The sequence below is a fragment of the Elephantulus edwardii genome, unplaced genomic scaffold (genome assembly GCF_000299155.1).
Source record: "Elephantulus edwardii isolate Elephantulus edwardi_28Jun2011 unplaced genomic scaffold, EleEdw1.0 scaffold00387, whole genome shotgun sequence".
Taxonomy (NCBI): domain Eukaryota; kingdom Metazoa; phylum Chordata; class Mammalia; order Macroscelidea; family Macroscelididae; genus Elephantulus; species Elephantulus edwardii.
Genome location: NW_006400137.1, coordinates 485,564 through 497,877, shown reverse-complemented (window position 1 = coordinate 497,877; position 12,314 = coordinate 485,564). Strand labels below are relative to the sequence as shown.

General features: G+C 38.0%; 1 pseudogene; it reads right to left on the bottom strand.

Annotated features, from left to right (window-relative positions):
• Positions 1-226: 226 nt before the first annotated feature.
• On the bottom strand, positions 227-1,014 carry LOC102846788 (annotated as a pseudogene).
• Between the last annotated feature and the right edge of the window lie 11,300 nt (positions 1,015-12,314).

Sequence of the window (12,314 nt, the reverse complement as noted above, 5' to 3'; positions counted from 1 at the left end):
GCTTGTGAGGGGTGGGAGGAACACAGAGCTCTGGTCCCAGGCCCCTAATGTGTCGCCCACACTCCAGCTCAGCAGCCACTTTAGTTTTAGACAGCTTGGCAGAACAGCCTGGTTCTCTTGGCTTGTGTCTTGGTAAGGCTGCTCTTCTGAGCCATCAGCCATAGCTGCAGCCAGTTCTCAGCTTCCTCCTCCACATGATCTAGGCAGCATTAGAAAATAATAAAATTTATTCTTCACGGAGCAGGGTCAACCTACTAAGTTCTAGGGTGCCCTCCATCTTTAAATAAACAGTCATGAGGAGGAGAGGTGCCTGTTGACTTGGCAGGTGGATATTCGGGGACTGTGGAGTCTCTGCCAGGGCAGTTAGAAGCCCAGCCCCATCCTGAGGGCAGAAAAGCAGCTCCCCAGCCTGTGGCACCTGCCCAGCTGGTCACGTGCCAGTTGGCTCATACTTCTGGTAGAAGTCCGTGTCCGCTGGGAACATTACCAGGGTCTAGGCCATGTGGATCCGCACATGCTGGGCCAGGCTGTGGCATCCAGAAACTTCTCTCCACAGGAGTCACAAGCATAGAGAATCTGGGTGTTGGGGTCTGCTTCCTGGACTTGCTTCACAGCTTTGGTGATCTCTGCTTTAAGTGCTTCTGTCTCATCGGCTGTCACCGCAGCCCCCACAGGTACCACTGTGAGCTGAATGACAGCTGTTACTGCTGTAGCCAGCATGACCATGTCATTAATCGTGACCATACTGACTTCTCCACCTTCCTCTGGCTCCAGGATTTTGATGCCTGCCTTGCCCTAGTGCACAGTCTTCACTTGGGAACACAGATTGCCTACCCTATTGAAGCCCCAACCACATTTGTCACAAAGGTAAGGCTTCTCTCCGGTAGGAATAATGATATGCTTGAACGGGTCTCCTACATTAACAAAGGCCTTGCTGCACATGCTGCACTTGTGGGGGCAGATGTTGTCATGGTGGCTAATGTGATTGGCCATACAGCTGTCTGGACTGACCATACCTCTTGCCACAGCACTCGCAGACCTAGGGCTTCTCACCTGTGTGGATCCGGAAGTGACGCTGCAGTTTACCGGGGTCTGCAAACTGCTGCTGGCAGTGGATGCACACGTGGGGCTTTTAATTACTGTGGATACGATGGTGCCACTTAATTTGATGGTGAACTGCTTGCTGCTGTGGGATGGGAACAGCTTGCCTCACTCTGGAAACTTGAGCGGTCCATCAGCAATGTGGATCTTCAGGTGAGCCTTCAGATTTCCCACCTGGTTAAAGTTGTTGTCACAGTGAGAACATTTGTGCTCCTTGTCAGTGTAGTGCATCTTGAAAGTTATCATTTTGCTTGGGAATCAAGGGTGTTAACTACTGTATTTCCAATGTACTTCTTTTTGGTACTTTGGGAGTTTAGAAAAGGTCATGGCACCAGGTACATTACTGATGTCAGGTGGACCTTGGCTGAAAGCAGAGAATACCAGAAAAATGTTTACTTATATTTTATTGACAATGAAATATCATTTCACTATGTGGATCTTAACAAACTGTGGCTAACACTGAGAAAAATGGAAACTCAGGACACTTAATTATGTTCATAAAATAACTAAACCCAGAAGCTGTTGTCCAAACAGAGGGAGGAAATATTACATGGTTTAATCTTTTCTTTCAAAACTGTGAAGCAGGTTTGTATCCTCCATACCTATTCAATCTGTAAGTTTAGAAGAGCATTAGAGAAGCTGAACTCTATGATGAAGAAAGTGACATCCATCGGATTGAGTGAAGAGTCATCAACAACCAGGATTATGCAGATGATGCAAACTTACTTACTGAAAGTAGACTTGAAACTCTTGTTGCAGAAGACCAGACTGTAACCTTCAATATCGATTACATCTCTACATCAAGAAAACAAAAATCCTTACTATTGAGTCAATAAGTAAAATCATTATAGATGGAGAATAGATTAAAATTGTCAATGATTTCATCTTACCTAGACCCACAATCAACACCCTTGATACCAACAGTCAAGAAACCAAAAGACATGTTACATTGGGAAAGTCTGCTGTCAGAGACTTCTCCAAAGTACTAAGGAACAATGATATCAGTTTAAAGGCTTAGGTGCTTCTAATTCAGGACATGGTCTTTTCAATCTCTTGCTCTGCATCTTGCTAGATGACAGAAGAAGTGATGCCTTTGAGTTTTGATATTAGAAAAGCACACTGATGGTTCAAATCCACCAGATGCTCTGCTGGAGAAGGAGGAACAACCTCCTCCTGTACCAGTCAGATCTGTTTTGACAGTGCACACACACAAACTAAAAAAACAAACAAACAAAAAAAAAAGCACACTGAATAAACTCATTGATTGCCAAAAGAACAAAGAGATACGCTGTAGAGAAAGTTTAGGCAGAGTATTCCTTAGAGATAAGGATGGCAAAACTTCATCTCACATACTTTAGACATGCATATAGGAGAAGCTATTAATTGGAAAGAGACATCATCCATGGACAGTCAGTCTGGGATGCAGCTAAGGAAGTCCCCAGGGACAGTTCATAGTAATAAGCACACACATAAAAAAGGAAGAAAGAAGAAAAATCGATGATCATTCAACACTTTCATCAAACAACATTCTAATTGTATAGCCTCTAGAAGAAAAGAAATTATAAGGATAAAAGCTGAAATCATTGTGATAGAAAACAAACAATTGAAACCATCAATAAGACCAAGAGCTGATTTTTTGAAAGGGTCTATAAAATTAACAAACCACTGGCAAACGTAAGACAAAAAAAAAAAAAACAGAGAGAATACAAAGATAATTCAATTAAGAAAATATAAAGGTGATATCACAACAAAATCAGATAAAGTTGATAATATTCAAATACTATGAAAAGCTATACTCTGATAAATTTGAAAACTTAGAGGAAATGGACAAATTCCTTGAAATCCATAATCTACCCAGATTGACAAGGACAGATATAGAACAGTTGAACAGACCCAGCATAAAAGAAGAAATTGAACAGGTCATAAAAAGACTTCCTCATAAGAAAAGTCCTGGACCAAATGGCTTTACAGCTGAATTCTATCAAACATTCACAGAGGATATAGCTCCAATTTACTCAAATTATTTTAAAAAATTGAAAAGAAGCAAGAGTCCCAGAGTCATTCTATAAAGCAATTGTAAGCCTACTACCAAAACCAAGCAAAGATATTACCAAGGGAAAAAATAAAACAAACTACAGACCAATATATCTCATGACTAGAGATGTACAAACTTAATAAAATCCTAGCCAATAGAATCCAAAAGCATATTAAAAAAAATTCATCATGACCAAATTGGATTCATAACAGGTATATAGGATAGTTTGACCTAAGAAAAATAATCAATATAATTCACCATATTAACAAGAATCATATGATCAACTGATGCAGAAAAGATATTTGACAAAATTCAACATCCATTCCTGACATAAAGACACTCAGCAAAATTGGAATAGTAGGGAATTTTCTCAACTTAGTGAAAACCAAGAGTCAGTATCATTCTTAATGGAGAAAGACTAAAAGTATCTTCTTGCAAACAGGGACCAGACAAGGATGCCCACTATCACCACTTCTATTCAATAGCATATTGGAAGTACTTGCTAGAGAAATATGACAAGAGAAGGAAATAAAAGGCACCCTGACTGGCAAAGAGATGGTTTATCTGTCACTATATGCAGATGATATGATATTGTACACAGAATATTCCAAGGATTCAACAACAACAACAACAAAAAACCTGTTAGAACTAGTAGTTCAATTTAATAGAGTGGCAGGACACAAGAACAGTACTCAAAAATCAGTCAAATTCCTTTACAGGAACAAAGAGAACTCAGAGGAAGAAACTAAGAAATCGATACCATTTACAATAGTCAATTACAATTTGAGATACGTTGGAGTGAACCTCACTAGAGACACAAAAAACCTGTACAAAGAAAACTACAGAATATTTCAGAGAGACACAATAGAATGTGTGCTTAAAAAACTTTTTCCAACAGGTTGAAAAGAAAACCTACCAACTGCAAACAAATGTGGCAATACCAGCTCAGACAAGAGTTTCATAGTAAAATTTACCGAATACTCCTGGGCCTCCACAAGAAAAAGACTGATAATAGTTACAAAATGGGCAAGACAGGCAAATAATTTTCACAGAGGAAGATATTCGAATGACCAAAGACACATGAAGAAATGCTCCAAATCACTGTCAGTAAGAGAAGTGCAAATCAAAACCATAACGAGATACCATCTCACTCCAGTAACTGTGGTAAAGTTTAACAGGGCCGCAAATAATAAATTTTGGAGAGGATATGTCGAGATACCAACTCTTTTACATTGTTGGTGGGATTGTAAAATGGTACAACTACTCTGGAAGGCAGTTTGGTGCATCCTCAAAAAGCTGAATACAAAAATTCCATATGACCCAGCTATTCCACTGCTTGGAATATATTCAAAGATAATTAGAACTGAGGCTCAAATGGCAACTTGTATACCATTGTTCATAGCAGTGTTATTCACCATAATGAGAACATGGAAACAACCCAGATGTCCAACCACAATGGAATGGGTTGAGAAATTATGGTACATTCACATGATAGAATACTATACAGCACACAGAATAATGATTTTATAAATTGCTACTGAAATTTGGAGGGACTGGAGAGCATTATGCTAAGTGAATCAACTCAATCTCATAAAGACAAATACTGTATAAGACTATTATTGTAGAAAGGGTATGAGGATCCAAGGAGGGGAGGGAGGAGCAGAAGCACGAGGATGGGTGAAAGGAATTAATCATAGGGTGGAGGGAGAGGTGGGTAAAGGAAAGGAAAAATATCCAGTCTGAGAAAAAAAAGTATACGAACTTTGTAAGCAAACCGGTTCTTCTTTTTGTTGTTGATTGCTGTAGAATTGAGCATGACTCATAGCAACCCTATGAACAAAATACCTGAAGCCTTTTTATAACTATTTTTGTTTCTCAAAGTTCATAGAGTTTCCAGAGGCATGTTGTTTAGGAAGTCGATGACACACCTACTTCTAAACCTGTCTTAATCTGCGAGCTCCACCAAGCACTGTCCATCATGGGTAACCATTATGGCATTTGACACCTAATGACTCAAGGTTCAGCATCACAACAAACCAGGGTTATCTCAGTATAGCAAATTGACAGAAGAATGCTGTAGCACATATAAGAATATGTTCCTCCAAAATATAAAACTAACTTTAAATACAAAGGCCCTCCATGATGTCTTGTTGACTCTAAACAAAAGGCTTAAATTTAAAAAAAACAACAACACCAAAACACCAATATGTGATTGTTGTTAAACAATTGTAGGTATATAATATAAAAAATGGGGAAACTATTGGAAGAAAAAATCTAGAAAATTTTCCGTTTATCCTGTTACAGTTTACCTGCTGGTATAGTAGCTAAAGTGCTCAGCTGTTAACTGAAAAATCAGTGGCTTGAACCTGCCAATTGCTCTGTGGGAGAAAGACATGACAGTGGACATCCATAAAAATACAGCCTTGTTCTAATCTGTCCTATAAAGTCATCATCAGTCAAAATCAATCCAAGGCAGTGCTGGTTTTTTTTATTGTTTTCTACTACAACATTAATCAGCCCTTACTTCTGCATATGTACTTTACGTATTTCTGGTGGGCTCTTGGTAAGGAGATGTGCTGTCAACCCAAATGGAGGCAGTTGAAATCCACCAGTTGCTGTGCGGGAGAAAGATCTCCTCCTATGCAATTCACAGCCTCTGAAAACCTGCTGGACAGTTAGCTATGAGTTGGTTCCCAGTCAAAGGCAATGAATGAGTGGCATGTTAGAATTCTTGAAAATTGGCTTTTCAAGTTAGCCCCATTGGGGACATGGTATCCAGCTACCTTAAGTGTGGATATAAGGTCTTATAAATCAGTAACAGCTATGAGACCAATTGAACAAATCAGTAAAAGAAGAGGGAGAGAGAGAGAGAGAGAGAGAGAGAGAGAGAGAGAGAGAGAGAATGGTAATGAAGGAGGAAGTTCATCCTTCTCTGAAGGACTTGGCAAAAAACAAGGCCCCAGGAATTGGTGGAATGTCAATTGATATATTTCAACAAACAGATGCTTCCCTGGACATGCACACTAGGTTATGCCAAGACATTTGGAGGACAACCACTTGTTCAACTGACTGAAAGAAATTGATATATATTCCTGTTTCAGAAAAAGAAAACACAGTATGAAGATTACCAAACGATATCACTAATATCACACACAATAATGATCATGCTGAAGATTATCTAAAAACAACTGGAAGAGTCCATCAACAGTGAATTACCAGATGGGCAAGCCAGATTTAGAAGAGAACGTGTCACTTAGGTACATCATAGCCAATGTTAAATGTATCTTGGCAAAAAGCAGAGAATATCAGAGGAGTGTATATTTATGTTTCATTAACTATGCAAAGGCATTTGACACTGGATAACAACAAATTGTGGCTAAACTTGAGTATAATCATTCCAGAGCACTTAATTGTGCGAATTTGAAACCTATACTTGAAACAGGAAGCAGTGGTCAAAACAGAGCACTGGAATACTGTATTGTTCAGGATCAGGAGAGATGTGCATCAGGGATGCATCCTGTTCCTATAACTTTTCAATCTATTTGTGGAACAGATCATTCGGGAAGCTGGACTTTATGAAGAGGAATGTAGCATGATGATTGATACAAGACTCATCAACAACCCACATTGTGTAGATAACACAACTTTGCTAGCTGAAACTGAGGAAGACATGAGGTGCTGGCTGCAGAAGATCAAGGATTATGGTCTTCAATATGGATTGAAGAAGCTCAACATCAAGAAAACAAAGATTCTCACCATTGGGCCAACTGGCAGCTGTATGGTAGAGAGAGAGGAGACTGAGGTTGTTAACTTCTTCAGCTTGCTTGGTTTCACAGTTAATACTCTTGATACCCAGCAGTCAGGAAATCAAAAGATGAGTTACATTGGTAAAGCCTGCTGTCGGGGACAACTCTGAGCATATTCCTCTCTTTCACTGATCCATTGTAACTTTCTAAGCATGATATCCCTTTCCAAGGAATATCTCTATAGGAAGTTCTTTGAGTTGAGATTCAACAATAAGAGACAATAATCCAAAACAGTAGAAATTTTTGACTGAATGGATCAAAAGAAATTAGGGCTAACAGTAAGAACAATGGAAATTCTGGAACACTTAATACTGTTTATGTGAATCCTAAACATAGACCATGAAGCAAAATAGAAAAAGGGAACATTTAATGTTTTAAAATCAACATAGGTGTGCGTCAGAGTTGTATCCTTTCTCCATACCTATTCAATCTGTATGCTTAGTAAACCATTAGAGAAGCTGATGAAAATGTGGAATAAGACTGAAGGAAGACTGTTCAACTCTATTATGCAGATGATATAACCATGCTTGCAGAAAGTGAAGAAAATTTGAAACACGTAGTGCAGAAAATCAAAGATTGCAGTCTTTGATGTGGACTACATCTCAACATTAAGAAAACAAAAATCTTTACCAATGGGCAACATTATGATTGATGGGGAAAACTTTGAAGTTGTCAATTATTTAATTTTATTTAGATTCACAATGAATATCCATAGTAGCAGCAGCAAAAAATTTAGAAGATACATTGCATTGGTAAAATTTGCTGTCAGGGACTTCTCCAAAGTTCTAAAAAGCAATGATAATAGTTTTAAAGACTAAAGTGTGCCTAATCCAAGTCATGATATATCCATTCATTTCCTATACACCTGAAAATTGTACAATGAATAAGGATGGTAGGAGGAGAATTGGTGTCTATAAATTGTGAGGCTGGTGAAAAGTACTGACTATTCCATGTACTGTCAAGTAAACAAACAACATTGTCTTGAAGGAAGTACAACCAAAGTATTCCTTAGAGGCAAGGATCATGAAGCGTCATTATATTTATTTTGGGCATATTTTCAGGAAGAACCAGTCCTTGGAAAGAGATATCATGCTGGGAAAGGTAGAGGGTCAGTGAAAGAGAGGAAGACTTCTGAATTTAATTGATACAATGACTACTGCAATGGGCTTGAGCATGACAGAGATCACGAGGATGGTACAGGATAGGTCAAGGGTCAGATCTGTTGTTCACAGGGGCTGTTCACAGGGGCTCTGTGAGTCATAGTTGATTCAATAGCATCTAACAATAATGACAACAGAGGAACTAGACACATTTTTATAAATTCATTGATTACCTAAACTAATATAGATATAGGTAGAATATTTGAACAGACTCATAAGAAAAGAAACCTAACAGTCTATAACAATACTCACAATCAAAAAAAGTTCTGACCAAAATGGCATCATCAGTGGATTTTACCAAATACTCAGACAAAAATTGATACCAGTTATACTAAAATCATTTCAGAATATAAAAGAAGATAGAATATTTCTGAATTAATTCTATGAATCAGATATTATTTGATATTAAAGTCAGACAAATCTACCAGCCACAAAAAAATTAGAGATGAATATCTTTTATCAACACAGATAAAAAAATTCTCAACAAAATTCTAGCCTATCAAATATTATAAAAATTATCCATTATGATCAAGGGGGTCCATATCAAATATCAAGGATGGTTTAACATCAGAAAACAAAAAAAATAAAAAATTTAAAAGAAAAAGAACTATATGATAATCTCAATTGAATTAGAAAAATTTATTTGGTAAAATACCACATCATCTTCTACTAAAAGCATTCAACAAAACTGGACTTGACAACAATAACTTTTGATTGTTTTGGGGTGGGTTTTGTGTTGTTGTTGTTTTGGAGGGTTTTTGGTTTGTTTTGTTTTTAAATGGACAACTGATCCTCCACAAACAGATGAAATCCATTAAGTGGAGAAAAGAGATCTTGTTTAGCAAATTTTGCTGGCCAAACAGGATATCTCTGATGGAGAAGGCTGAGCAGTCTCCTCTTATGTGATTTACTACCTTTGAAAACCTGCTGGAGGGTCAAGTACGGATTGTTCTGACTCCACAGCAAATAACAACAGACTAAGCCTCAGCACCCAATAATAAATTCTACTTCTAACAAGCTTATCTTCAGGGCAAATCTTTTCTTTTAGTACTTCTAATCAAGTACTGGCCAAAGGCAGAATGGCATGCTTTCTAAATCTACAATATCTGATACTCATTTCTGAACTATATCTTTCTTTCTCCTCCTCCATTTTTTTCTGGCTTTGCATACATGCTTCATAATGTGCTCCATCCAAGGGCATTATGCACCACATGATCCCTCATACACATATACATATACACTGTACTTCACACATACAATTAATTACCACTACTCCATGTCTATTATCACTCTACCCTCCCAAATCTCCACTGTATACCTCCCAACTCTCTCCCCTCACTCATCACCAACCTCCACCATACCAGTGAACACCTGACCTTCATCATCCTCCACCTAGCAGCACAGATGTATAGATAAGTAATAAAGGGGTGTTGGTGTGAGAAGCAGGGAGTCAAAAGGATCCTTGGTTTATTGACTTGGCCTCAGGTGGGGGCTAAGGCAGAGTGAAGGGACCAACCAGTGTGGAACACAGGGTAAAGAGTGGACTCCTGAATTAGTGGCTGATGACCATTTGAACCTAGCCCCAAAGGGTTGGGAATGAGCTGACCAGAACCCAGTCAGATGAAGAGAAGATGATACCTGGTGTGAGCTAGTGATGATTGTTTTAACCTGATGCCTTGCTGTGGTTTGAACTTTGCTTGGGGATGCAGATGCTCAAAGTTTCCAAACCGAACAGAAAATTCTTCAGCAAAAGGCCATACTTGCTTCCTCAGAGCATTGATTTGATAGGGATGGGAAAATCAGAAATTGATTATCTAAAATGGGAGTATTAAGGCATGAGTCAAGAAGTGGCTGACTTAAACAGTTTTATGAATGTAGTCATTAATAAGATGACTGTAAGAGGAAATTATGATATGCATAAAATAGAATAGAAGTAAAATATTGTATAAAATACAATGTACATTCATGAAACATAATGTATATATGAAGGATTGTATGAAAACCAATAAAAACATGTAGTTTTATAAAAAAGTAATCATTTATATTTGCTTGGGATTTCAGAATAAGGAAATGCAAAATACAGAAGGTTGCATAGACTTGTCTAAGATTTGCTAGCACAGAATTTTCCTAATATGAAGGAAAAAAGAAGCTCAACCAAACTCCACGTGCATAGACTCTGAAATAATACCAGCAACACATGCCATTTTTGTGCTTTCAAATTTCCTGCCACTTAATTTACATCCTCCAAAAACCTGCTGGAGAGTGAGTAATAAGTAAATTCCTGCTTGACAACAATAACAGTGAGTCAACAGATGGGCTTACCTGAGCATCTTTCTCTAAAGGTGTGTTTTAGAGTGAATGTCTTTGTGGTATAAATAGTCTGCATATATGGCTGCTAACCAAAAGTTTGGTGGTAGCTATTCCATTGTTTGGAATATACCCCCCAAAATAGGAACTAAGGCTGAAATGGAGACTTTTACACCAATGTTCATAGTAGCATTATTCACTATCATAAGAACATTGAAATAGCCCAGATGTCCAACCACAAAAGAATGGATTGAGAAGTTGTGGTATATTCATACAATGGAATATTACGCAGCCTGCAGGAGCAATGATTTTGTAAATCACTACCTAACTTGGGAGGGACTGGAGACCATTATACTGAGTGAACTAACTCCAACAAGGACAAATACTGTATAAAACCATTACTTTAGAATGAATATGAGGATCCTGGGGTTTAGGGGAAGAGTGAAAGCAGAGGAGTGAGGATGAGGAGGATTGGGAGCTAATCATAGGGTTACACAGTTAGATGGGTGATAGGTTGAAGGAAATGGGAAGGATTTTTTGTGAAAAACAGTGTATCCAAACTTTGTAAATAAATCAGTATAAAATAAAAAAAAAATAAAGCTTGGTAGCTCAAGTACACCTAGAGTCACCTCAGGAGGCCTTATATTTTCCTTCTGAAAAATTAAGCATTGAAAACCACATGGGGGACAAGTCTAATTTGACACACTTACAATCCTAGGTGTCAGAAAAACTCATTGGCACTTGGTTTGCTAATTTATGCTTTTAAGGGAAATAGAGAATTTAATTTTGCAGTTCTTGATTAAATCACACTCAAATTTACATAGCAAAATGAAAACTTAGGAATTGTAGCACCATCCTCATGTTAGGATATCTCATTGGTCTATAAAGAGGCAAGAAGTGTGGCTCTTTTAAAAGTATATACGGGCCAGAGAACAGTATATAGATTTCTGCTCTGGAACCGTTTCAGCAGAATGTCTTCTGTGGAGGGAATCTTGGACCAGCTATTCATCAGGGGCCTGCACTCTTGCCAGCTTAATCACTGGCTATACCTCCACTTGGGATTCTGTCACTCAGTACCTTTTCTCTAGGAAAGGCTGAACCATCTGCCAGGTGAAGTGGACTCCTGCTGCACAAAGGCTCCAGTCTCCTTATATTAAGGGAGTCAACAACTGCTACATTGGTATTTTAAAAAGGAGATGCTGAAATTAAAATAGCATTTCTCTCCTAGTTTTTTTGCATTGGAATCCACCAAATCCAGACTCCAGGAATGTGATGACATCCTAAAAGCCAATGATTAATTTATATTGGTCCCTAAGTTTTGGCCCTCATTGCCACATGGTGAAGCAGTTACTACCACCTGGGTTTCCTCTACAGATAGCACTTCAAGAATTCCAGTCATTACTTGAATAGAGGTAGCCTTGAGTGTTTGCTTTTCCTTAGACTGCTGGTTTGTGCATATGAAAATGTCTTGTTTACTAATATATCATTTACACATGTAATTGTTTGCTTTGCCTTTTTCTTTAATTAGTTTTTCTGCTTGGGATTTTCAGTATCTTGTCCCAATGTTTTTGTGCAAGGAGGAAGCTACAGTATCAGGAAGTGGCAATGCCTCAGAGAGAAGCAACTGTGATAAATGAGACCATGTAAGAAAAAATACAAGCATAGTAAAGTGACCTCACAAAGTTTTTAAGTAGTATGAAATAAATAGTACTGATTTTATTTAGTTTCTTTCCCTATTTGCTAAAAAAACTTCTTTAAAAATACCAATGAAAGAATTTTTCTTTTACTTTTCAAAGAGAGGAGTGAACTGGAGGGGAGGGGTAGGCAGGGAGAAAAATGCAACAATGAATGAATGGAAATCCAAAATCTCTGTAAATGTTCATTAAAATTAATAAAATAAAATTT